The 24,258-nt window shown below is 46.5% G+C and overlaps 1 protein-coding gene across 10 annotated transcripts in view; it reads left to right on the top strand.

Moving 5' to 3' along the window:
• NCOR2 (nuclear receptor corepressor 2) overlaps nucleotides 1-24,258 on the top strand; it is a 593,256-nt gene that overhangs the window by 228,559 nt on the left and 340,439 nt on the right. For 7 of the 10 annotated variants that reach the window (XM_039505017.1, XM_039505016.1, XM_039505026.1 and 4 more), the window contains one exon: nucleotides 7,749-7,827. The exons of the other annotated variants lie outside the window; for them this stretch is intronic. The gene's annotated coding sequence lies outside the window, so the exon portion shown is untranslated. The remainder of the gene's footprint in view (nucleotides 1-7,748; nucleotides 7,828-24,258) is intronic. 10 annotated transcript variants of the gene reach the window in all.

Here is a 24,258-nt window from a genome sequence, read left to right as displayed (position 1 = left end):
GACTATACGGTAAAAAACCACACTTTTTTTTTTTTTAAGCTGTCAAGGCAGAGCCTAAAACAATGGTTAATGGGAAGTTGTCTAGTCAGATGGGAGTCAGGATTCCTGGCTCTGCTACTGACTTGCTATGTAGGGACGGATAAGTCTTTAACCTTTCTGTGCCTTCATTTACTCATCTATATTATACTTGTCTTCCATCACAGGGATGTTGAGGGACCAAATTCTCAGCTGGCATAAATGGGGGGGGGAAAACTTGGCTTTTATCAGTGGAGCAGTGCCTATAGAATCGTAGGATTGGAAGGGACCTCGAGAGGTCGTCTAGTCTGGTCCATATATTGCAGTGGAGAATTTGGCTCGATGCTTGTAAAGCATCTTGAGATCCCATCATCATAGGCCATAAGTACAAAGTACTCTTATCAGTTTCCTAAGAGAATATTGCAAACCTAGGAATCCTCCTAAGCCAACTGGCACTAAGGTTCATCTGCTTACCATCTTTGATGCAATCTGTCCATCACTTCCTCAGTTTTCCTCAGGGTCTCTTTCCTACCACCTTCTCCTGCCATGCTATCTTCACTAGGTCCCCTTCATTCATCCTCTGGACATACCCAAACTAGTGAAGTTTCGCTTCCTGGATTTTTGTTAGCCATGTTGTGGACTTTGACATTATCCAGCAGGCTAGGTAAGGTTTGGGATGGAAGTCAAACATGCAATATGCTGAACCTATTACAAAACTACTTGATGAGGCCTGATCCTGCAGTCCCTTACTCATGCAAATAATCCTGTTCAAGATTCAGTAGGTTTCAATGGGATTGTTTGCCTAAGTACATACAAACCATTACTCATGCAAGTAGTAGCATTATGGTCTAGGGTACAGTAGTAGATCTCTTTATTTAGGCAGACCTATGTAAGCCACTCATACCATATATTAGGTCCCTCATTCGCCTATGTTATAAATAAATGTGTGTCTGCATGCTTGTGTGTTTGCGCGTCTGTCTTTTTTTAGCTAAAGGCAACCCCTTAAGCTCGTATCTGGAGGTCTGTTCAGGCTGGGACATGGGGAATTCCTAAGAGGATTATCATGGTTTACTTGATATAGAACGTGAACTTGAGCAATGGCTTATCTTATCAGAGATAAGACATGGAAATTAAGTTTATGTAACATGGCTTCCCCAAGTGGAATGTAAGTTCTCCCAAGTGTGTTCCCTATTAACAGTAGCCATGGGTAATGTGTCTGTCTCTTATCTGACACCTGCTTTCTGGGCACTGATGACATTTATTTTCAGGGCTCTGTTTAGAGACCAGTCTGTCTGGGACTTTAATCCGTGGCTGTATAAAGTGGAGGGAAGAAGGGAGGGTGGATGCTTGTAGTGGGTAGAACACTTCTGGACTTGACATTATTCAAAGGCTGGGCTAGCATTAATACTGTATGCTGTATTGGAAAGTGTTGTGTCCTGCGTTGGTTGCTCTGGCCGAACCATAATTATCACATGATTGTATATTTTGTTTCAAGATAAGCAAGTAATTAAAACAACCACCTTTATATTCTTTAAAAGGGGAGTGTGATCCATGTGACTGGAAACTGGACCAGGAGTTAGTCCAGAGTTCTAACCCTAGCTCTGCTACTGACTTGCTGTGTAGCCCCAAGCATGTCATCTAACCTCTCTGTGCCTAAGTTTTTCCCTGATGTAAAAAGGGGATGGCAGCTTAAATTCTTCTGTAAATCATTAATCCTTCAGATAAGAGAGTATGTAAATGCCATTTATTATTTGATTGGCAGGGCATCGTGTTAATCCTTTTTAATTTTCTTGTGAAAGGACTTAAGGATGCAGAGCATGGATGCATCTCATTGCCACCTGTGCAAGAAGAAGAGGCAAAGAAAAGTTAATTATTCTTTAAACTAAAAATAAAATGAGTACCAGTACATTCCAGGGTCTTGTTGGATACTAGTGACCCAATGCTAGTCTCCAGTACTTTTTTTAAATTTTATTATTATTTTTTTTAATGGCCCATCACGAAGCAGTTCCGTAGCAGTTGCAGTTTTATGATACCTATTGCAGATAGAAGCATCCTTGGTCATCACTTTTAATGGAATAAAAAAGGAATTGAAATATTTCTCTGCAGTATTTGTAGATGCAAACCCAATAGCATCATGCATAACCCCTGCCCGGCTGATGGGCTGAAAGAGAGAAGCCGCACATGAAACAGAACGTACACATCAGTGAAACAAGAATTGTGCCCAAGAACTAGAAATGGCCATAAATTGACTAGTCTGGTTTCCTCCCAAGCTGATTGGAGTGCAGAGACTAAACAGACAGCCTCAGGAGTGCACAGTAAACTCCGTTTGTTAATGGGCTAATAAATAAATACACAGAATGCTTTACTGTACTCCATTGGTCTCACCTGGGTGTAAGGCTGCTCATAGCAATCTGGTGTGGGGATTAGGGCTCAGAATGGAAGGGGGCTCCCCTCCTCTCCAGGCCTTGGGTAATTAACAGTTCCCTGCTGCTCCGCCTCTTTCTTGGCAGGTGTATTGAGAGTTCCCTCTAGCTCCAGTCTCCTTGAATCACTGCTTGTGAAGTGCACCCAAGCTGTCCATTTTTACCCAAGACAGATTGTCATGTGTTTGCCATGCAGAAGGGGTTTTATTTTCTAAGCTCTTGCTGTCACAGATTGTGACAATGCTGAGGAGGTCCAGGCGGCTTCATGCTTCCCACAGAAAGACTCAGCAGACAGTCTGAGCCTGGCAGGCTGACAGCACTTATTAGAGGTAACCTTCAGGAAATGCCACACACAGCCCTTGCTGAGCCTGCTGGCTTCAGGCGCACACAACATTCATATCATTCTTCTTGAGTTTTCCCTTCAGGTTCCCAGCCTGCAGCTGTTTTTTCCTCGCTCCCACCTTCTGCCCTCCTGCTCCGCTGCCTTGGGTTGCTACCTGGCTTCTGGCCTCCTCTCTAAGTGCAGCGGGTTGCTGTGAGAGAGAGAGAGAGAGGTGGGCCAAGAAGCTGGTATCACCTGCTCTGCTTCTGTGCATAGAGTAGCTGTCTCGTCCTTATTAAAGGTACAGTATGTCCTAATTGTGGGCTTGGGGAGTGGCTCCGTGCAAGAGGGTGTATTCCTGTTAGAGGGGTGTGGGTGAACTCTCTGGATCCTCCTCTTACCCTGTTTAAAAAAGGGTCATGTCATCTTTTTCCCCACAGTCCGGAAGGCTGGATGAGGCCTTTTTCTGGAGCCCATTAGCACAGCTAGATAGCGGAGGTAAGGTGTACCCTTCCCCTAGGGCCAGATTTTCAAACCTGAGTGCCTTAAATTGGGAGCCACACCAAGGTACCTGACTTTCAGAGAGACATAGCAGCACCCGCCCTGCAGCGCCTATTGGAGTCAGAGGGGATTAGATGTCAGTACTTCTGCAAATCAGGCTACTTGTTTAGGTGTCTATATATGGAATTAAATGCCCAAATTTAAGGCATCCAGGTTTGAAAATTTGACACTTAACACCTCCTGTCTGTTTCTCCATGTGTCAACTGGGGTCAGTATTTATCTTCCTGTCAGGGTTCTTGTGTAACTTTATTATTGTGATTATTTATTTAACGGTAACACCTAATGCAATGTTTGTAGGCACTACTGCTAATCGAGGTTGGGATGCCACATTGCTACATGTTGTACATGAACACACTGCTCATTGAAGAGTTCTGATTTAAATATAAACGAGACAAAGTACTGTCTTCGTTTTACAGAACAGAGATACATAGACATTATAATACCTAGCTCTTATATTCAAAGGAGGGTAGCATCAGTATCCCCTTTTTACAGATGAGGAAATTGAGGGCGGTGAAGTGATTTTTGCCCAAGGCCCAGTGGTAAAGCTGGGAGTAGAACCCAAGCCTCCTGAGGCACCGGGCAGTGCTCTGTCTGAGTTGGAATAACGTAGAGTGGGATCATTCAAAGCACTCAGTGACCTGCTCCGTGGCAGAACCAGGAATGGAACTGAAATCTGAGTGCCTGTCCAGTTTCTCTAATCAATGTGCATAGATGCCAATTGCTCAGTACCAGTATTGTCCTCTGTAGAGTCTTCAGCAGCCATACACTTTAGCCAATCAAAGCCAGGAAGGTACCGTATTAAATCTCCTCCATAAAGAGACGACAACTCTTAACACCTGCTCTTCCTGGTGACAACTTTTCATCCAAGGCCTGCAGCTTCTGTTGAAGCCAGGCAGGCGTTTACATGTGCTCCGCACCACTCGGGATTAGACTCTCTCTTACATTCTAAAACCGATTTTAATCTGGGCTCGCTGTCCCTGCCACAGAATAGCGAAGCCTACCTTCCCCTTTACCTTGTAAATATTTACATTTGCTGAGCCCTGGGAAATCCATGGAATGGCATTAAAATCCCATGCAATTATTGGCTTACCATAATATATCTATTGTGAGGGGTTTTGGGCATCTTGTCGCTTGAACCCACTGGGGAGGGGAAGGTGGGACAGACCGGCCTCAAGCTGAGGGTCCGTGGCCATGTCAGACCCCAATAAGGTGCTCCTCTGCTGTGGATTTAATTTCCATGGTGCAGGAAATGCTTCCCCAGTGCCCAGCTATCAATTGAAAAGCAGTTGGAGGGGGAGGAGGTGGTGGTGGGGGAATGACTTGTGGTCTCCATGGCAACCTACCAGACAAAAAGTGGATCAATATGCCGTTCTGCACCATCTGAAACTCAAACAGTGCTCGCTAAATCTTGGGGCTGCCTCTGCCTGCCAGACCCTGCTGTGGGGCCGTTAATGTGAGACGGCTCAGTGCTAAAGCATTCAATACGGAGTACAAATAGATGATCTGTGTGCGTACTTGAAACCAGCGGCTAACTTTATACACCGACAGCCTAACCCCGCCGGATCTAGTGATTAGATCTCTGTAGACATTGCAACACCAAGTGCTAGAGTTGGGCCCAAGCCATGAAGTCCAGAGCTTGAAAGTCTCCTAAATTCAGACAGGTTCAGCCCTGGAGGTTTGTGTCATGTCCATCGCTTCAAGACGCCTCAGACTCTTTCTGTACACGTGAGTGAAAATTACGCTCCGCTTTAAAGGTGCGTTCTCCAGATCCTGGATGAGATATGTTTGGGGTGGTGGGGTTGGGGAAGCTGTCCAACTGCTTGTCCGTGTTTTAGGGGTGTTGATAGATGGACTCTTCCAGGCCGTCAGTCCTACACATCTTCGTGATTGCCCACTGTACTGAATAAACAGGAAAACAGATTTAGCTTCTTTGGATTTCATAAAAACGGGCAATTGAGGGTCACAGACCATCCTGGACTTTTGAACGGGAATCCTTCCATTGTCCCTGAGGTTAGCTGCACAGCTCCAGGGTAGCGTCTGGCCAGGAATCTCCAAGCATAGAACTAGTATTGGCTGAACACGCTCTTTGGGGTGTGATGAAAGCTGCCTTTGATAGGCACTGGTACTAGCATGGCTAGTCAGTCCAACCCTGCCAGTTGTTCTCAGCTGTGTTGTGCTACATTCCATACCTGTACTGGTCACGTGACTGACATTGGAGAGGTACCCTCAGTGGTTGGAATAGCGAGCGTTTAAGGGATTGCCTTTCTTAAGAGTCCTTTTCCCTCCACGTTGGCAATCCGCTGGTGGCACGCGAGAGCTGTACATCTGTGGGAGTTGCAGCAGTTTGAGTGGAGTCCTCTGGAGTTGGTCAGGCAGAACTTGAGCTAGTTCATTCGTTCTCTCTCTCAGGCACTTTATCTGGCCCCTGCTTACCCTCATATCTAAGCCCTTTAATGTATTTATCCTCGCAGTCTCCCTGGGAGGTAGGGCAGTGTCGTATCCTCACTTTACAGATGGGGCACAGAGTGGCTAAGGCTGTGTCTACACTACAGACCTTACAGTGGCACAGCTGTACCACTGTAAAGTCTCCTGTGTAGCTGCTCTTCGCCAGCATGATTAAACCACCCCCAACAAGCGGCGTTAGCTCTTGTCAACACTTTTGCCAGGGAGACCGTCGGTTGGGGGGGGAGGGGGTGTTTATTCACACCCCTTACCGACAAAAGTGGTGATGTAGACAAAAGCCAAGTGACTTGTTCCATCATGAGTCTATGGTGGAGTGGGCCTTTGAAGATAGGGTCCTGAGTCCCAGGCTAGCACTCAAACCACTGCACATCCATCCTTTCTTAAATATCTGTAAGGTGCTTCTTACCTAACATCTCTGCACCACTTCAGGATGCGCTGAGAGGCATGAGTATTTACCCAGCTCCCTCTGGGCGGATGTGAGTTTTGTCACAGGTTAGGCGTTTTGGTTTTTGTCATGACATTTGTATTTTTAATTTTGTTTATGCAGCCAAATGAATAGAAACCTGCTACCTCCAAGTTTCTAGTGGAAACTCCCAACAGTATATTAGGAAATCATGTGTCTACTGTGGCTGTGTCAGCATGGTGCATGCTGTGCAAAGCTGTCAATGAGATGGCTGCCCGTAATGCTTTCAGACCTCCATCTTGGCTGATACTGCCGCCCATGCTGATGTGATCATGGCACAGTCTCGCCAAACGCTCCCAGCCCATAATTCTGTAGTTGTGTCTGTTATTTGTCACTGCCCTGTTAAGTGCTGGTTTGAACTAAGAAGTCTGCCTCACGTCTTGCCCCATGACACGTGTTTCATGAGACTCTTTGACGGTCATGCACCAATGATTAAATCGCATACAAAAATGGATACTTTTCCATAGGGATTTTCTGTTGAAGGTTGGTTAAATCCTCCCCCCCCCCCCCCTTTTGAGCTCCTGATGTTCAAAAGCCTTGACTTGTACGCTTACTGTAGCTGTGGTTTTTGTAACTGAATGGTGTGACGCTGGCAGGCCAAGTGCCAGCTTGTGGCAAGGCCCTAAGGCCTCAGTGAAGACTGACAAATGCATAGCTGGCAACCAGTCTGGCTCACTTGTGTGTTAGCATTGTTAAGATAGGTATCAGATTTATAGAGTAGTGTTTGGACTTGATGAAATGCTTGTGAGTTGCTGCATGCCTAAATCTCACATATCATACCTGTATCCCATGCTGTGAGGTAATATTAAAATGTTTGCTTTGTAACTATAAAAGTGTTTTGCTATGAAACTGGAAACTCTCACAGTCAGGAGAGAAGCATTACCAAGCGTGAAATGTGAGTTTACCACAAGAGGTGTCTTTTCCTGCCCAACAGAGGTAGACACCAGATGAACCATTGTGGAACATCGGTGGACAAAAGACTTTGTTTGTGTGACACACTCACACTCACTCGTGAAGAGGGAACATGCACAAACCCTTGTCCCATCACAGTTTGAACTCTGGGGGAAGGGAATCAAAATCCCTGACCAGAAGCATCTGTAGCACTATGCTGCTTGGAATTTGGAGAGGGCAGTATTTTTAAGCATAAGCAAGAGATCCCCAAGGTTCTTTAGTTTGGGTTAGCCCTAAAGGACATCTAGAGCTTGCACATTACAGCAGCTTCTATTACTTTTTGAAACCCAGAACTATAACTCATTTGTATCTGTATGTTTACCTCATAGAATCATAGATTATCAGGGTTGGAAGGGACATCTAGTCCAACCCCCTGCTCAAAGCAGGACCAAATCCCAGACAGATTTTTTTTTTTTTTACCCTAGTTCTCTAAATAGCCCCCTCAAGGTTTGAACTCACAACCCTGGGTTTAGCAGGCCAATGTTCAAACCACTGAGCTATCCCTCTCCCTGCTTTAACCTTGTAAATAACTCTCATTTCTTTTTCCTAGCTAATAAATCCTTGGGTTACTACAGGATTGGCTACAAGCATTGCCTTTGGTGAGAGATGTAAGGTACAAATGACCTGGGGTAAGTGACTGGTTCTTTGGGACTAGGAGTAACCTGAATATCGTTGTAATTTTTATTTATTTGTATAAGAGACCATCTCTTGCAAAGGCAGGCTTGTGGCAAGATAGCCCAAGGGGGTTGTCTGGGACTCCATGTTAAGGCGGTTATAGTGCTTGAGGGGTTCACGTTTGGTACCTGGTTGGTGAAATCTAATTCTAGGAGACACAACCAGTTTGTGCCCTGGTTTGTAACAGTCTGCCCTGAGGTTGCCCCCACCTTTGTGAACCACTCCAGACAGCTTGACAAATGGATACAGGTTTTTCCATTGGGCCGTCTGTCCCTGTGTTTCTTCTTCAAGAGGATGTGTTTGGCTTGAGTTACTGAAGGATAAAACTGGCCTTCGTTTAGCCTTCTCCAGAGGCTGGTGGCTCTGCTCTGTTTTATTCCAGTTCTTTGCATTGGCGTGTTGCAGTTGGAACCACCAATCCAGAACTAAGCAACTGAGCTATGAAAGGTCAAAGCATTTTGCTTTTCCATTGATGCTTCGTGGCACTAGTTAACAAGAGGTTAAATGTGCTGGTGGGAATGACTGACCATAGCACTTAGCCAATTCCTGCGGGCTGAACTGCAGCCCCCTTTAGCCCAGTAATTTGGATACGGATATGTTAATTTATTCCTGCAATTTCCAGCCCCGTCTCTAAAAGCTAAAGTGCTCTGAAGATCTTTGTTCCTTGTCAAGATAAAAGCCAAAGCCCAGAGTGTATCAATAACAGCTGTGCCCTCTGTGCTGGGTTGTTATCCTTTCGGAATTTAATAACATGACACCCCTTTTTACTGGGTAGCTTGTCCTTCCCTCTAGGGATGGATCAATAACAGACCTTGTATCTGCTAGCTGGATGTAATTGCTAGTGTCAGCTGATGTCTGGTGCTGTTTCTCTAAATGGCCCTGGGAAGCTTAGTGGGATGCTAGGCTTGTAGGTTTTGTTGTTCTCTTGCACTCGTCAAAGATGAGGTTGGAAGGAGTCATTTGGGAGGGGAGTCTCACTTTTCCCTTCCTCCCTTTGATCACGTTCATGACAGAGACCGAGTAAGTAATGGACCCTCCAGAGACAGTGGCAGGTTTCCAGGATAACAGTACGTAAGCTTCCACGGATAGATTATTGCAAGGAAATTAAATCCGATTGTTGGGTGCGTGGTCTTGGGCTATATAACATGCCGATTTCACATAGATCAGGAAGGGCTAGGGCCCATTTTGGGGCTGCGAGGAGGCTCTTCTTTTCAGGCACTTACTCTAGCTAAGTCTTTAGGGTAATTCAGGAGCGTAATTACATGGGAACTCTTTATACTTCCTATGTATTTCAGTTTCCTAGAATGCACAAAGGAGTCAGGTACAAGTAAACATCTGTCTACCAGTGAAATGGGCCCACAGCTGTTTAAGAAGGGTACGGCATAGTGCCTGAGGACTGCCCCCAGAATCCCCTCATCCCTAGTCACAGGTTGCTTTCTAACTATGATTGTCTATGATGATATACCTTCTGTTAAGGGTGTGATGGCCAGTGTATGGTCTAATCTGCCCCATTGTGGCAGAATTCCAGTCTTTTACAGGTGGCATTCTGGACCGATTTAAAATCCATGGCACAAAATTCCCATTGACTTCAGTGAGTCAGGATTTCGCTTTTGCGAATTTATTGAGTTACCCCTGTTCTAGAGAACATAGAACTGTGGGCAGCTGCCAGCCCACTTCACTAAACCATTTGACGCTCCCTTTCCTAGCGCGAAGTTGCTTGCAATCTTGAACATAGTTCTGTTTGTTTCTATAATGCCTGCCCGTGCAGCCCTGGACTAGTTGTCTGGCAAGGGAGGCAAGTTCCCAAACCCACATGGGAAGAAAGCATTTGGAAATATGAAACCTTTCAAGTTCTGTGCAGCTGCCTGCAGTTTCACAAACAAAGTTGTAACCTGTGTTTGGCCTGTATTGTTTGCTGCATTTCTTGGTTTATTATTCTCTCTCTCTCTCTCTCTCTTTCTTTCTGCATCCAACTCTACTGGGGAATGGAGGAGGAAAAAACCAGAGGGATATAATGGGGCCAAATTCCACCCAGCTGTTTTCTCAGCAGTTGCCTCTCTTACAGTCCCAAGGATGTGTATGCTCGTCCTGATGGTTAATGATGATTTGAAGGGCACACTCAAACCTGACTGCAAATGCAGTCAGTCTGTGAGATTCTGGTCATGCAGAGAACCCTGGGACCCCTCTCCTCTTGTATTCAGCGTGCTAATAAATCATTCATAGCTTTGGTAAATGCAATTCTCTCTGTCGCTCTGTGTGTAAACAATCCTGGACCCTGTAGTTATCGTCCTCAGAGGGCAGGGTAGAGGGTTGTGGCAGCTGGGAGATCCTAAATTAAAGTTCCTGGAAAGGATGCAAATGTCTAGGAGTGAAGGGGCCGGTGTGTTTCTTTTGCCGCAGTGAAAAGAGAATAGCAATGTCCTGCGCTCCTGTGTCCTGACAAACCATCAAAATAATTACAGCACTTTGCCCTTCTTTAGCACTTTTCATCCAGGGTTCTTGCACCACGTTGCAAACATTTGTTGTACTGTCTTCACCACACCACTGGGAGGGAGGCCTGTCTCCTCATGGTTCTTTTACAGCGTGTGAAAACTGAGGTGCATAGAGGTGGTTCCTTGCCCAATGTCCACACATGGAGTCGGCGGCAGAGCTGGGATTGGAGTCCATAAGTCCTGATGAGTTGTGTGAAATGTAGGCTTTTGAAACACCCTGGTTTGGGGTTTGTTACAAATCTGAAATGTGGCAGATTTGCTGAGAGGTTAGTTTAGGACCAGTTTATGGGTTTGAGTGGGAGCCATGAAAAACTATGAAGATCCATGGGACTTTGACCCCAGATCAGGTAGAACTTGATATCTGTCACGGGTTTTCACGTTGGATTCATCCCATCTGAAACCCAAAGCAGAAAAGGGGCATGATCAGGATGAAAACCAATGTGGAGACCAACCCCTGTGAACCCAGACCATGTAGCTCCAGTCCTGTATCTCACAGCCCTGCTCTCTAAGGGAAGGTACAAGAATGACCGGGAACTGACCCTATGATGAGTACCCCCAGCCTGTTTTTTGCAGATGTCACCTTTTAGCCAGTTGCTATTTTAGCTTTCATCCTCCAAAAGCCCCCGATGGAAGAAGTGCCCTCTGTGATTCATAACTTCCAAGTCCAGCAAGCACATGCAGGGGGTTCATTTGACTGGACTAGGGCTACATCTCTCGCTGTTTCAAACAGAAATCCCACCCGGCAGTTCGCTTCATTCTGTGGCTCTGTTTAAACTGTCTAATTTGGGTTTCTAGTTATGAGTATCGCACAGAGAGAGAAACACGCACTCTAGATATAAGTCAGAATCACACTTGCTGAGAAAGCCAGGCCTCAAGCACGACCTACTTTAAGACTGTTACAATCTGCAGGGGAATGCCCTCTGGATTAGACCAGCTAGATCCTATCAATTTGTGCTCTGGGTTGGAAGAAGCAGCCGTGCAAGAAGCAAGGCAGGATTTTCCTCCTACCGCTCAAGCGAGTCTGAAGGAGGGAGGGCTGTCAAATACAACGTTCCATGCACCCATTCCCCAGTGGCGGGGGCTGCACACTGTGTTCGGATTCCCAGCTGGTTTGGCTAGTGCATATGTGACAGGGAGCAGCGCCCACTAGGTCGGGGGCTTCCATATAACAAAGTGTGATCCAGCAGATGTCTGCCCTATGGAATCCTTCCACAGCCAGCAGAGGATCAGCGCATCCGAGGATGTTGCCTGGCATCACAGGGTGCATCTGGCAGTCTCTCTGCTCCCCCTTGGAAGTTAGGCAGGAGCCAAATCCCACTCTGGTAATCTTTTTTTTTTTAATCCACTATTCTCTCACTGAGATGTTTTAAGAAAAGGGGAGAAAATCAACAACAGACAACCCGAGCTGCTGTTTATGTAGGACCTAGATAAAATAAAGTTTTTTTTTTTTTTCTCTGGTCTGTAGCAGGAGCCAATAAATTAATGATTATTCCCTGAGTGCTGCTGCTCATCTAGACAAGGATGCTCTTGCACTCAGTGTGAAGGAGATAAACAGCAAGGCAACATTAATTTCATACCCTGCTAGAAAGAGGGAAGGGAGAATTTAATGTCTGCCAGGTAGCCCAGGAGAGATTTAAGAAGAGATTGAATGTTCCAGGTGGCTTTCTGAAAAGGGAAAGTTTATATATCATATAAACCGGGTGGGGGGGAGAGAGAATAGTGTTTAGAAGAAAATTCCTCGCGGACATGTGTTGTGGAAGACATGAATTCCAGATGTGACTTTGCCCTGGATGACTCAGGAGCATGGGCAGTGACCCTTAAGCCCCTTCCTCGCTTGTTATCTGCAGCTTGAAGAATAAGGAAGGGTTTTTTTGGTGAACGGCTGTGAATTGCTTTCAGGGCTTGAAGGAGAGTGCAGGAGATGGAAATACCTAATCTGTCACTTTCAGAGGAGAAATAAAATATTCTGATAGATTCTAAATGGAATTGCATCAGCGGTGCCTGCTCTGTGGATGCCTTTGAGCTGTTCAGTGATCTTTCTGACTGGGGTAATGCAGTGAGGAAGATACAGTATTCCCTTGAGGGGAGCAGCTTGTGAACATTACTGTTCAGTCAGCCTGAAAAGCTCTATTACAAATAGATTTAGACCAGTCCTTGTGTATTATAAGGAGCAAAGCTGACTTTCTGGAGCAGTGTTTTCTTGAGGAAAAGGTGCACGTTGGGCTGAGCGTAGTAAAAATAGCTTAGAAATTGTGAGGGGCAGGTAAGCAGTGTTCAGCCCTGGCAGATTGTCTGGTTAACTAATTGGTAGAGTTGTGCATACAGTGCAGGCAACCTCTCCCTCTTGAGAGGGCAGTAGGGCACCGGCCTAGGAGTCCTGGGTTCTGTCCCCTGCCAGTGGTGCTCTTGGGGAAGCCACCTTTCATAGAATCATACAATATCAGGCTTGGAAGGGACCTCAGGAGGTCATCTAGTCCAACCCCCTGCTCAAAGCAGGACCAACCCCCAGACAGATTTTTTTTTTGCCCCAGATCCCTAAATGGCCCCTTCAAGGATTGAACTCCCAACCGTGGGTTTAGCAGGCCAATGCTCAAACCACTGAGCTATCCCTCCCTGTGTCTGTTTCCTTTCCTATCTTTTGCTCATTGTATCCATTTAAACAGTAAGCCTTTTGGGGCAGGGCAGTCTCACTACTGATCTGTACGACACTTAGTGCTACTGGACCTTGTCTCTGTTGGAGCTTCAGGGCACTGATATAATGCCAATAAATAATGAGCGTTGAATTGGTTCCACCCGTCTTAATGGTGATGGAGAAATGCATTTGCAAGCCACACACCTGAATATTAGTTGAATCATCGCGTACCTGCCCAGACTTGAGTTCAGGGTTCTGTTTCCCAGTGCCGCAGTTGCTGATCCATCCCTACTAAGACCATGGTATGCTAATGGCATGCCTGTGGTGCGTGCTGATGGTGCATCTTGGAGGCTGTGTGGTACCACCTTCAGCAAATACAAGTACCAGCCAGCTGCTTCTGTGCAGTTTCCCCTGAAAGTGGTGTAGGACACAGTGTGCTTCGCTCATACTCTATTATGCTTGTTGGTCTCCTTTGCTTTGCCTCCTTTCATGTTTCCACCCGTTTGGAGACTTTGTGAAGGCTGCAGTGTCCGGCGATTCACTGGAAGATGAAGCTCTGAAATACCTCGGATCCTGTTATTGAAATGACAGTCCTGAAAGATCTCTTAATCGCTAATGTGTAGATTGCAGAATCCCTGGTTATTGGGAGCATCTTAAATCAAGGTACTGAGATTAGACAGCGAGGAGGATAAACTATAACCTTTATTGAACTTGTCTGCACAGTGGGAGTATTGATGCAACACTGACTAAATCTCTCTTAAGTCCTGTACTGGATACTAGGTAGGATTCTCTAGGGGCATTTTGCTTCTGATTGCGACTAGGGAGGAGGGGATTTCTCCAGTGCCTTACACGGATATTCACTGATAACTTACAGCTGTATATGGGTGTTTGAGAATACCCCTTTTATAGCCATCATAGGAATCCCTCAAGGAATTTTTGCAGGAGATGTGTGAATATAACAGTTTGCAGGTTAGCTCCAACTCTTAAGGGCGTGTCTGTAGTTGGACATGCTTGGGGAGCTCTGTAATAAACATCATAGCATACAAATAACCACAAAACCTCCCTGCTGCAGTTAGGCTGCTGCTGGCCTGCTTTGCTGGAGAAGCACACTGGTGGAGGCATCAGTCGGTGTCCTAGAGGAAGCAGTCTGCCCCTGGGCCCATTGCTTTGACTCTGCAATGACAAGGAACCTTAAAAGAAAAAGGAAAATCTGTGACTCTGTTGACTTGGAACAGCATCAAAGTGACAAGCTCCCCCTGAAATAACAGACCTTGTACATGGGAGGGGATGCTGCATTCTGTCAGTCTCTGTCAGATGTAGGAGCAAGAATGAGGCCTCCTGTCGATGCCTAAAACCTCCCTAGGTTGGACTTGGTTCTTCAATAGATCAAACCAGTGGAAGTGAACAAAGACCGACGCATTCCTGTTGTCACAAACTTTTCCCTGCGGGCCTGACCCAGTAGCCATTAGAATCAAGGGGAGTGTTGCTATTGACTTTGGTAGGTTCTGGATCAGGTCCATATTGAGAAGAACCTTCAAGGCAGCCTCACAGCTACAGTCAAGAAATCACAAATGTGCCCGCAAAGGAAGTCTTCAGAGATGTCCTAGCCGGAAAGTTATTGTCCCAGAGCACAATATCTAGGCACTGCAGTGCAATCTGCAGAATCCGGCTCAAGTGTGATTGCAGCTGTTGACTCCTTTTGCCAAAGGACAAGAAGCAGGAGGGGGAAGAGGAAGGAAAAGTTCTGTTTGAAAAATGGCAGCAAAGACTGGAGGTCAGGCTGAGTGAAGCTATTGATTACAGGCCTATTTCGTTTTCCTGGACAAAGAGACCTTATGCAGAGGTCTGAAGAAGACAGTGGTGGACTATTAGTGGTTCAAACTTTCTCTTTTTAAAACTGAAGCAACACAGTTTGATTTGTTTGGTCTGTTTTGGAACTTAAATCCCGATTTTTCTCAAAGAGGGAAGAATATTGGAATAAAGATCCACCTTGTGTCTCTGAAAGGAGGATTTTGCCTTCGGTGTGTCTTTCTGGAATAACTGGGTATCTGTCAGGGAAACTAGCGTGTGGTCTGACGGGTTAGCTTTGCTATTTTGAGGCTATTGCCCTAAACATCACCACAAGAGAAATCCTTAAGGGATCCAGTCCTGCAGTTGGGAGGGGAAAAGTAAAAGTTCATTACAGAAGGAAGCCAATGTAGCTGACTCTGTACAGAAGCCACAGCACATGCAACTCGGCCGCCACACATATCAGTCATGTCACTATGTAACCCTGAAATTATTGTGCTCTTAAAATGCTGCCTTTGAAAGTCTCTCCGTCTATGAAACACGCCTCGTTTTCAAGCTCCACATTTAATGTGCTCAAGTAGTAAACGTACACAGAGCAGTTTTTTGGGCAGTAATAATAATACTTAGCATTTTCTCCTTCAAAGCGGTAAATAAACCCTAGCTAGTAAATCCTTACGGCCCTGCTGAGATAGGTATATGTTCTTCCTGTTCGTTTTATGGATGGGAAGCCAAGTGCAAAGAGTTGGCATGGCCCAGTGGACAGCGCTCCGCACTGGAAATCGGGAGACCTGCAGTCTGACCCTGGCGTGGGCGCTGACCTGCCATTTGGTCCTGGGCAAGTGATCCACCGCTCTGGGCTCCCATTTCCCCTTCTGCTGTTTTTGTCTGATGTGGCTGTGAGCTCGCTGGGACAAAGACTGTTTCTTACTCCCTATTTGTACTCTTGCGTGCCAGTCTTGGTTGCGGTCTCTACATGCTACCATATATATATATATATATTACTAATGAAACCTAAATTTTGGGTCTTACACTTACAGTGCTTAAAAATGCAAGCTGGATATTGATCCTCAGTCCTGTGCAGTGGGTAACGGGGAAACTGAGACAGGCAGTAGGATTTGCTGAAGGTCACAGGGAAGCCAGTGTTAGAATTGGGAGCTTCCAAGGTCCCTGGCTCCCTGTCCTATGCTTAGGCTACTAGATCAAACTTCTTTCCTAACCCATTAAGAACCTGATTACTTCCCTGCCTTTTTGAAAGTGAGTGAGAAGAAAGTGGCACAAAGAGAAGGAAGCATAATGGCATGTCGGAGAGGGACACATGCCTCGCTTGGTGATAGCGTTTGCCAGGAAGCCAGATGCCGTTGCTGGCTGGAAAATCTTTTTGCGCAGTTTGGTACCTGGGTTTTACAGACTGGGGGTTCAGAAGGAAGAGAACCGATCTAATCAGCCATAATTAGTGTGACAGCCTAATGAGCATAGCGTTGCCTAATGTTCTAAACATGTGGCGCTAAAGTGGGGGTTTGGATTCGGGAGGGAATGATGGCATGTTGTGTGAAGCTGGTGTGTAGGCAGCTATCCATGGAAGGGGGTAACGTGGCTGTGATAGCGTTTCATCCCGCTCCTGTCTCTTCTAGCCACAGATTCCTCAGAGACCTTCTTCTGGTCAAACATCTTGTTCCCTTTATTTCCAGTGTTCTTCCACCACCCTTACAAACGTGCAGCTCAGTGTTTACCCTGGCATACACTCCTGAACTCACTCTGTTGAGGAAGGGGGAGACAGAAGATATCCTTCCCTGGAGAGATCTCGTCTGGCTGACTCTCAAAAGCCTGTCACTCCCTCTTTCCCCCGCGAGAATACTTCCTTCCTGTGCCTTTTCTACTTTCTGGGCTAATGGGTTAGTTAGTCTTGTAGCTCTCGCCCATCCCCAAACTATCAACTAGGCAAAGCTTTGCCCATCAGGTTTCCTCCGGGGCCATGGAATTGGTGATCAGAGTTGCCCAGCACTCTATCACAGTGGCACCATAGCGCTGGCCTCCAGCACTTGGGAGTGGCAGCCATTTTGGCACCTTGCTATGCCTGCCTCTAAGGAAGGGCAGCAGTTCCTCACAAACGTATCAAGAGCGTGAAATAGGAAATGGCAGCGGCCAGACCACTCACTAACAGGTCCTGTCTCAGGGTCCTGGTTTACTTCCCAGCCAGGTTAACTCTCTCATCTGTGTTTCATTGACCAGAAAACACAGAATCATAGGACTGGAAGGGACCTCGAGAAGTTGTCTAGTCCCCTGCACTCAAGGGTAGGTTTAAGTATTATCTAGTCCATCCCTGACAGGAGTTTGTCCAACCTGCTCTTAAAAACCTCCAATGATGGAGATTCCACAACCTCCCTAGGCAATTTATTCCAGTGCCTCACAGGAAGTTTTTCCTAATGTCCAACCTAAACGGCTCTTGCTGCAATTTAAGCCCATTGCTTCTTGTCCTACCTTCAGAGATTAACAAGGACGTTTTTTCTCCTTCCTTCTTAGAACAATGTTTTATGCTTCTTTCCTGACTAAAAAATAGCCAGAGTTCGTGTGTGTGCAGCAGCCCAGCGCTGGGAGGAAGCCATTTGTTTTCTGAGGCCTCTGTGCTCCATCTCCTTGCAGAAGTCCCATCAAGGTCGCCTGTATTTTGGCAGTTTATTGTCCTGAATGTAATGAACACATGACTGATTTGTGGGTGGGGCCTGTCACAGTGGGATATTGAGGTTTAGGGTTTGAAGGGATGGAGTTCTCCCTGGCTGAAACAATGCCTTGTGGGAAGCTTGCAGTGTTTAACCAAAGCACTCTATGCCCGGGTAGCAGACAAGGTGCGTTAGACCACGGGCACAGAGGGAGGTGGCCTCCCTACTAGGACTTCATGGCAATCACCTGGGCCTCATTAAGCATTTGTTTGGGTGTGACTGCTGAATTTGGTGTCATCTTTAGAAGGCAAGTTGTAACCCCCCTGTTCACGGTCCTGGGACCTGGGATGGGAAGAGCGCTGCTTGAGGAGTTTCTCCCTAGGTGGTGAAGGGTAAATTCTTACCCTGTTGGCTTGGTTTCTTCAGGCCTTCCTACAGATACCTCCAACCTCTGATCACTGAGTTAGATGTGGGCTTGTTGTTTGTTCAGTGTCCTTAGTTATGTTATTTCCACTGCTCTAGGAAGCCTTCCTCTGACTTGATCCAGGCAGCAAGTCCTTTGAGATTTCAAAGGTCTGATTCTCTCTCCCCCCCCTCACCCCCACCTTTCTGACCTCACTCCGAGGTTTCTAGAGTGGGGAAAGTAAACCTGTTTTGTCTGGGCTGGTAGAGAAAGCCACGGAGAAATCTAAGAAAATCCCCTTCTGCTATGTTTCTAATCATCATCTTTCTGCATTCACAGTACGTTTAGTAGGTTCATTTATCATGATGAAGTTTAGTTGAACTTAGCTCTCTTGCTGGTCTTCCAGTCCTCTTCCCCGAGGCACATATGCTCCCATTAATTTTCTGCTACCCAACATGCTTAATTTCATTCCACAGAGCACCAGCCTTCACAGTCTGTAGTTGGCTGTGCGATTTTTTGCAAGTATCGCAATGAAACAAGTGCTTTCTTTTCTGAAGCTGTTCCCTGGCTAATGCACGAAAAGCTTCAGTCTACCGTGGGTCACTGGAGCCCTGGTTGTGTCCTTGTGGTTTGTATTGTATTGCACAATAGCACATAGAGCTCTGTTGGGATTGGGGTTTGCTGGGTGCTGTTCAAACACAGAGTAAAAGATGGCCCAGACCCGGGGTGCTGGAACCCAGAGGGCCGGGGGGCCATGGCTCCATCACTTGTAAAAGGGGGAAGGCTGGGCCCTCCCACTTTTTACCAGACGTAAGGGTGAGTGATCGGGGTGGGGGGAGGGCGGAGAGGAGCGACCGGGGGGCAGGGCCTTGGGGAGAAGGGTGGCATGGGGGCGGGGCCATGTTTCAGGATCCGGTGGCCCCCCTACTTTTAGGCAGTTTCTGCCGCTCCTCCCCAGACCCTAAAGACATTAGGGTATTTGAGACCTGATGCAGCAAGTGGATGTAACAGACAGCTGGAAGGAGCGGAGGATGGGGAAGCCATGGGAAATAGCAATATAAACCTGTGCTTCTATCAGCGGAGTGCAGAAATACGATGCTGGATGGCGAATAAGAACCTGGACAGAATAAAAATGACTGGCTGTAAAGGAAATACCCCTTCAAATGGGCCAGGTTCTAACACTGGCTAGTCTGTGAAGCCTGACTGCGGGCAAACTCTTTTTGCAGAGGTGAGCTGATCAGAAGGCCTTGAAGAGCCTGTGACTTTTCAGCTGCACAGTGCAGTCAAACCATGGCTTCAAAGATGCTGAGCTGTGGGCTTCTCAGTCCTAGAAGGCAGTAAGGAGAGGCTGCCAGGCCTCAATTCCTGTTGATCCAACCTCCCCCTGATTCTCTGCAGTTGCTTTGCCATCTGCTTCCAGTTTTTGGATGATCAGGTACATGGAAGTGTCTCTTTAAAGCCCTGTGATAAGTTGCTTCCCCACTGTTTGTCCAGGAGAGTTAAATGCTGAGGAGCAGAATACACGCACCTTCCAAATGTGTTCTCTCTAGAGAAGTATTTAGTACCCATTGCCTTGGCCTGAGGCCCTGCATGGAAATCCTTTTAAAAGCATATAAATGCTGCCCTGTGATACATTTTACAATAAACAATTTCCATTCTGGGACGCCATTCCCCACTGGCCAACACGCAAGTGCATGGCCCAGGGGTCAGGCAAATGCTCAGTGGAATAAATGCCTCCTGGATTTCGTCCTGATGCAGAGCCGGCCTTAGGGACATGTGCATGGTGCTGTTTTGTGCGTGGCCTCTCTTGATGGGCAAAATTTTCCATCAGGGAATGGTAGCAGTAAAGTCAGATTTCTCTTTGTGTGACAGGGAGAAAGTTGGAAGTAGTGAAAGCAGCAGGACTCTGGGCCATGAGGCAGCAAGGGACTGAAGCAACTGGCGCCTCCTAAGTGTCTCTTGCATTTCCTGTAGTAATACGAGTTGCATTATCTTGAAGGCTGCCAAACTGGGCTCTGAGGGGATGTGAACTGGAGTCAGGGTTGGGTCCTGCAAATGCCCAGCTGGCAACCCCTGAGCATGTGGCCCTGGTGACTGACTGAAAGGAAACCCGCAGACCGAGCAAACATCTTGAGTGCTAGCAGGGTGTGTAGAAGCTAAAGCAAGCATGCACTGGCTAACAAAGAGGGCAAGCCAGATGAGAAATGCTGAGACCCGTTTTTCTGTCTCCAGATGCATTTCTTCCTTGGACGCTTCCATGATTTAGTGCTGACATTCCAGACCTTGACAAGCCAACGTTTTGGTGTATACATGTTAAGCCCCTCCGTCCGCAGCAGTGCATTTAAAACCCAAACAATTTATGATATCGCCTGTCTCCGCAGACATTTAATGGACTGCTGAGACATGGAGGTCTTTGCTTCCCCTGGGAGTTGGAAACTTGCAGTGGAGTGGAGAGAGACACACTCACAGCGTGGAATGCTGCGAGTGTGTATGTGGGGGGCTGCGGGGTAGCAAAGACATGCATGCTGACCAGGTGCCAAGATTGGGTTTAGGGGAGTATAATCATGTCATTAACAAGGACCTAGTTTCCTTTTAATGTTTTTTCCATCTAAGACAGGCTCCTTTTCACAGGACCAAGCAAGAGCAAGCCGTGCTGGCCGCAAAGGAAGAGAGGATTTTAAGATTTCCCTTACATGTATCTTGATCTGCTGCTACTCTAGTGCCATGCATTCAGAATGGAGGCAGGAAGCAGCAAGCTATGGCACATGGAGAGGGTCTCTCGGGAGGCAGGCTGCTTAGGAATGAACCAGAAATAGATCCTTATTCACTGATGTACTGTATTTACTAACAAATATCTTGGAACACATATGCAATGGGAAGAATGCAATTCATACACCACCTCCTTCCCCCAAGCCACTTGCTGTCAAGTGGATTAATCAGTTTGCATTTAATAAATACATGGTTCTGTCAGCTTTTCAGAAAAAGGAAGCAGACTTTTAAATAGAATCAAGGTGAGAACGAAGCACCTGAGTCCTTTGTAAATTTATGGATAGGGTCTGTAATCTGGATTGTGGGTGCGATTCCATCTGAGGCTTTGTCTAATGTTTCTGTGGTGCCGCTATGCTGCTGGCTATTTTTAGCCAGCTCTGGATAGGTAATTAATTTGTCCTCTACAGTTATTCCTCTGTGGCGATGATGCTCAGAAAAGCCAGGCTGCTGTGATCATCTGTGAGTGAACGTAAAACAGCTAGTCATGGTATGAGTGACTGAAATGATGAGGTTAATAACATGGCAAGGATAATATGTAGTAAGTACTGACCATGCCCTGTACTGTACAAGACACAAAACAGACCGTTCCTGCCCTCAACAGCTTACATCGGAACACACAGTAATAATAACAATAATACTTATTGCCCATTCCTACTTGAGAATACTTCACAAGCCTCTCTTGTGCTGTGTGGTAGGTTAGTAGTATTATCCCTTAAGTGGCTCGTTCCTGGCCATATAGGGAGTCTATGTCAGAGCAAGGATTAGAAACCCAGAGTTTGTGACTTCCAGTTTTGTGCTCAGACTGCTAAACGTCCTTTCCCGATAGAATTCTGGATAGGTAGAATGAGCCTTGCTGATCTGATTTATTCCTACAGTCTTGGTGGCGTGGTGTACGAATGCTGACTGTGCCTTTTTCCTTTGAAGGGAAGATGCTGGCTGTTTTCTTATGGCTATTTTCATCCTCTGGGGGGTACAGGGCTGCCTGTAGACCCAGCTTGCTGTAAACAATAAAGAGGAAGTTCTTTTGCCTGCTCGGAGTCCCTGGCAGAGACTTGCCCACACAGAGTCCTGCTGAGAAATGTGTGTCATGGCTATAGACAAGAGAGAGGTGTTAGAACAGCCAGTGCTCCTTATGGGAAGGACTTCTCCAGATACTATCAGTCAGCTTTTTGTTGCCTGTGCATTGTGGTTTGGCCAGTTGACATTTATCTGGATTTTTTGTTTTTTGTTTTTTTGGTTTCTGGGGCGGGGAGATAATCCCATTTATTTGCTTTGTGTATGGAAGTTGTCAGCCTACAGATGTTTCTTGTCCTTCCAGATAGTTTCAATTTATTATGCAGTGTCTTCCCCTATGTACCTTTTTTCCTATAGATTTCTAGTATGCTCATGGTTTTTGAAGTGGGGTTTTCTTTAATGCTAGCTAAAAGATCTAATATTTGCTTTTAAAAAATTTCCATTTTGCAGGTGTTTATTTCTTCGTGTGTCAGGTCTCTTGCCGTTCCGTTATACATGGTTGAATTATTAAACTTGAAAAGCAGCTGCTCTTTAGAACATTTTTGTATGTGTGGTAAGCACGATAGGTAACGAGGCAGTGTCTAATCTAATGGCCACAGGATTCGTGACGTTGTGATGCGGGTTTATGTAATGGTTCCTTTTTTTAAAGTTTTTGAATGGATTTAGTGGCAATAGTTGTCTGACCCGCAGCCAAAGACACTGAAATCCTCTCTGAGAACAAGTAGGGAGCAGAGCTGTGTGAAGTCCTCTCTCTGTCCTCCAGCAGGGGTACAACTACACGCTTCAGCCCTGTGCTAGCGGAACCATTTCTGGGGGGGAGGGGGAGGCAAAAGGGCTAATTCAGTCTTTGGCACCTCTGCTGGGTGCCACTTGTGGTGATGCTTTCTTGGATGTGGCTAATTGTCCACTAGGAACTGGGCTAGACTACCAATGCATTATGCATGGGCCACCGACAGCAGTGACTTTCAGCGACTACTAGCCTGGGCTGGATTTGAAACCGCAAAAGCCCACAGACCTGGCCAGTGGTAGCATCTCAAGGTTTGTTCCCTTATGTAGCTTGAGAGAGAGAGACCATATATTGCCACTGTATTCTTGAAAGGGGGAAGCGCCTCTTTTTATCAAGTAGATTTGTAGTTAAGTCTGTCATTCTATCCTCAACATGCCCTCCGGTGCTTAGGTAACGTAGCACCTAGGAAGTTCATCGCTGCTCCGAGAGCCCTGCAACACACACTGAGGAGGCCAAGGGACTTAATCTCCATCTCTGATTTTCCCCTTGCTCTTCTTGATTTGTTATTGAGGGAAGGAGTGTGTGTGCGGGCGTGTGTGTGACACTGTCTTCCTCACAGTAATTAAGTACTATTTTAGCTATCTCACACTATTCTATTTGCCATTTTTAACTGTTGCAACCCTTTTAGCTTACGAAGTCTTGGATAGTGCTTTCTCTCAGCTGGCAGATACATGCAGGGTTTATTACTCTAGCCGGAAGGGAACACTTTTTTTCATTAGAAGGAAAGATAATTGCCGCGCACCTCCTGTGCACATGCCTCACAGCCTATCCTCAGAACATGGATTAACAACACCTGCAGTGAAGGTGAGGTGCCAGAGTACCTCCTGCGGCTCACAACCAGAGCATGGCCTATGGCACTTCTCATTTTCCACACATTCCCTGGGATGACCTGCTAATCAGACAGAGTTAACATGGGACATTTAGGCTCTGACCTGTGATGGGAAAACCTACCACCGCACTGCCCTGAGGGGAGCCGAGGGGCTGAGGAATTGTGCAACATCGTTGCTCTCCATCAGGGTGTCTGGCTTATCAGTCCAGTTGAGGTGCTTTTTATATGGTGCCTGTTACTGTGGTATCTGAGTGCCTCATATGTTTAGAACCTGGTGCTGTATTAAATTTAGCCTTGCGAAGTCCCTGTGAAGTGCTGCTATTACCCATTTTTGGAGATGGGAAACTGAGGCACAGAGATGCTAAGTGATTTGCCCAAGGTCATAAAAGAAGGCTGTGTCAGAGCATGGAACTGAACTCAGGTCTCCTCACCATAACCATTGGACCATCCTTCCCTCTTCTCCCTTCTTGGCATCCAAACGTCTCTGACTGCTGGGCTTATGGAGGAAGCAGTCCCTGATCGTGTGGTGCGGGGAGGGGAAGACGGCAGACAGTCTGGCTTATAATGTTGGTACTTATTTTCTTTATTTGCAGAACTTTGCTCTCTCCCTCCATCTCTTCTTCAGCTCGCTCCTGGCGCGCAGTAGCTTCAGCGCTATGACAGCCGTGAGGGGTGCCAAGTTGCTTCTGAAAACTTTCCCACACGAAATCCTCTAGCAGTGCCAGCATAGACTATGGCAGCGAGAGACGGCTCTGCTGTGCCATGGTGCTCTTTCATCTTATTTTCAGCTCCTCTCATTAGGGGGCCTGGCTCGTTGCACATTAGATGCCTTCTGCAGATGTCTCGACAGGGAAAGAAGAAACAAACCCCGCCCCAAACGGTGTGGAGAGAAAAGAAAGCTCTTGATTTGCTTATAAGTGAACGTGAGCGGAGCTGGGATCCACAGTCCTTTAATGAGTCTTGATTAGGGTTTGTTACTTGCTGAAATAAAAAAAGGGGGTGAGTGTATGTGTG

The sequence above is a fragment of the Mauremys reevesii genome, linkage group 18 (genome assembly GCF_016161935.1).
Source record: "Mauremys reevesii isolate NIE-2019 linkage group 18, ASM1616193v1, whole genome shotgun sequence".
Classification (NCBI taxonomy): Eukaryota; Metazoa; Chordata; order Testudines; family Geoemydidae; genus Mauremys; species Mauremys reevesii.
The sequence above is the reverse complement of the archived record's forward strand: the minus strand, read 5'-3'. Positions and strand labels throughout refer to the sequence as shown.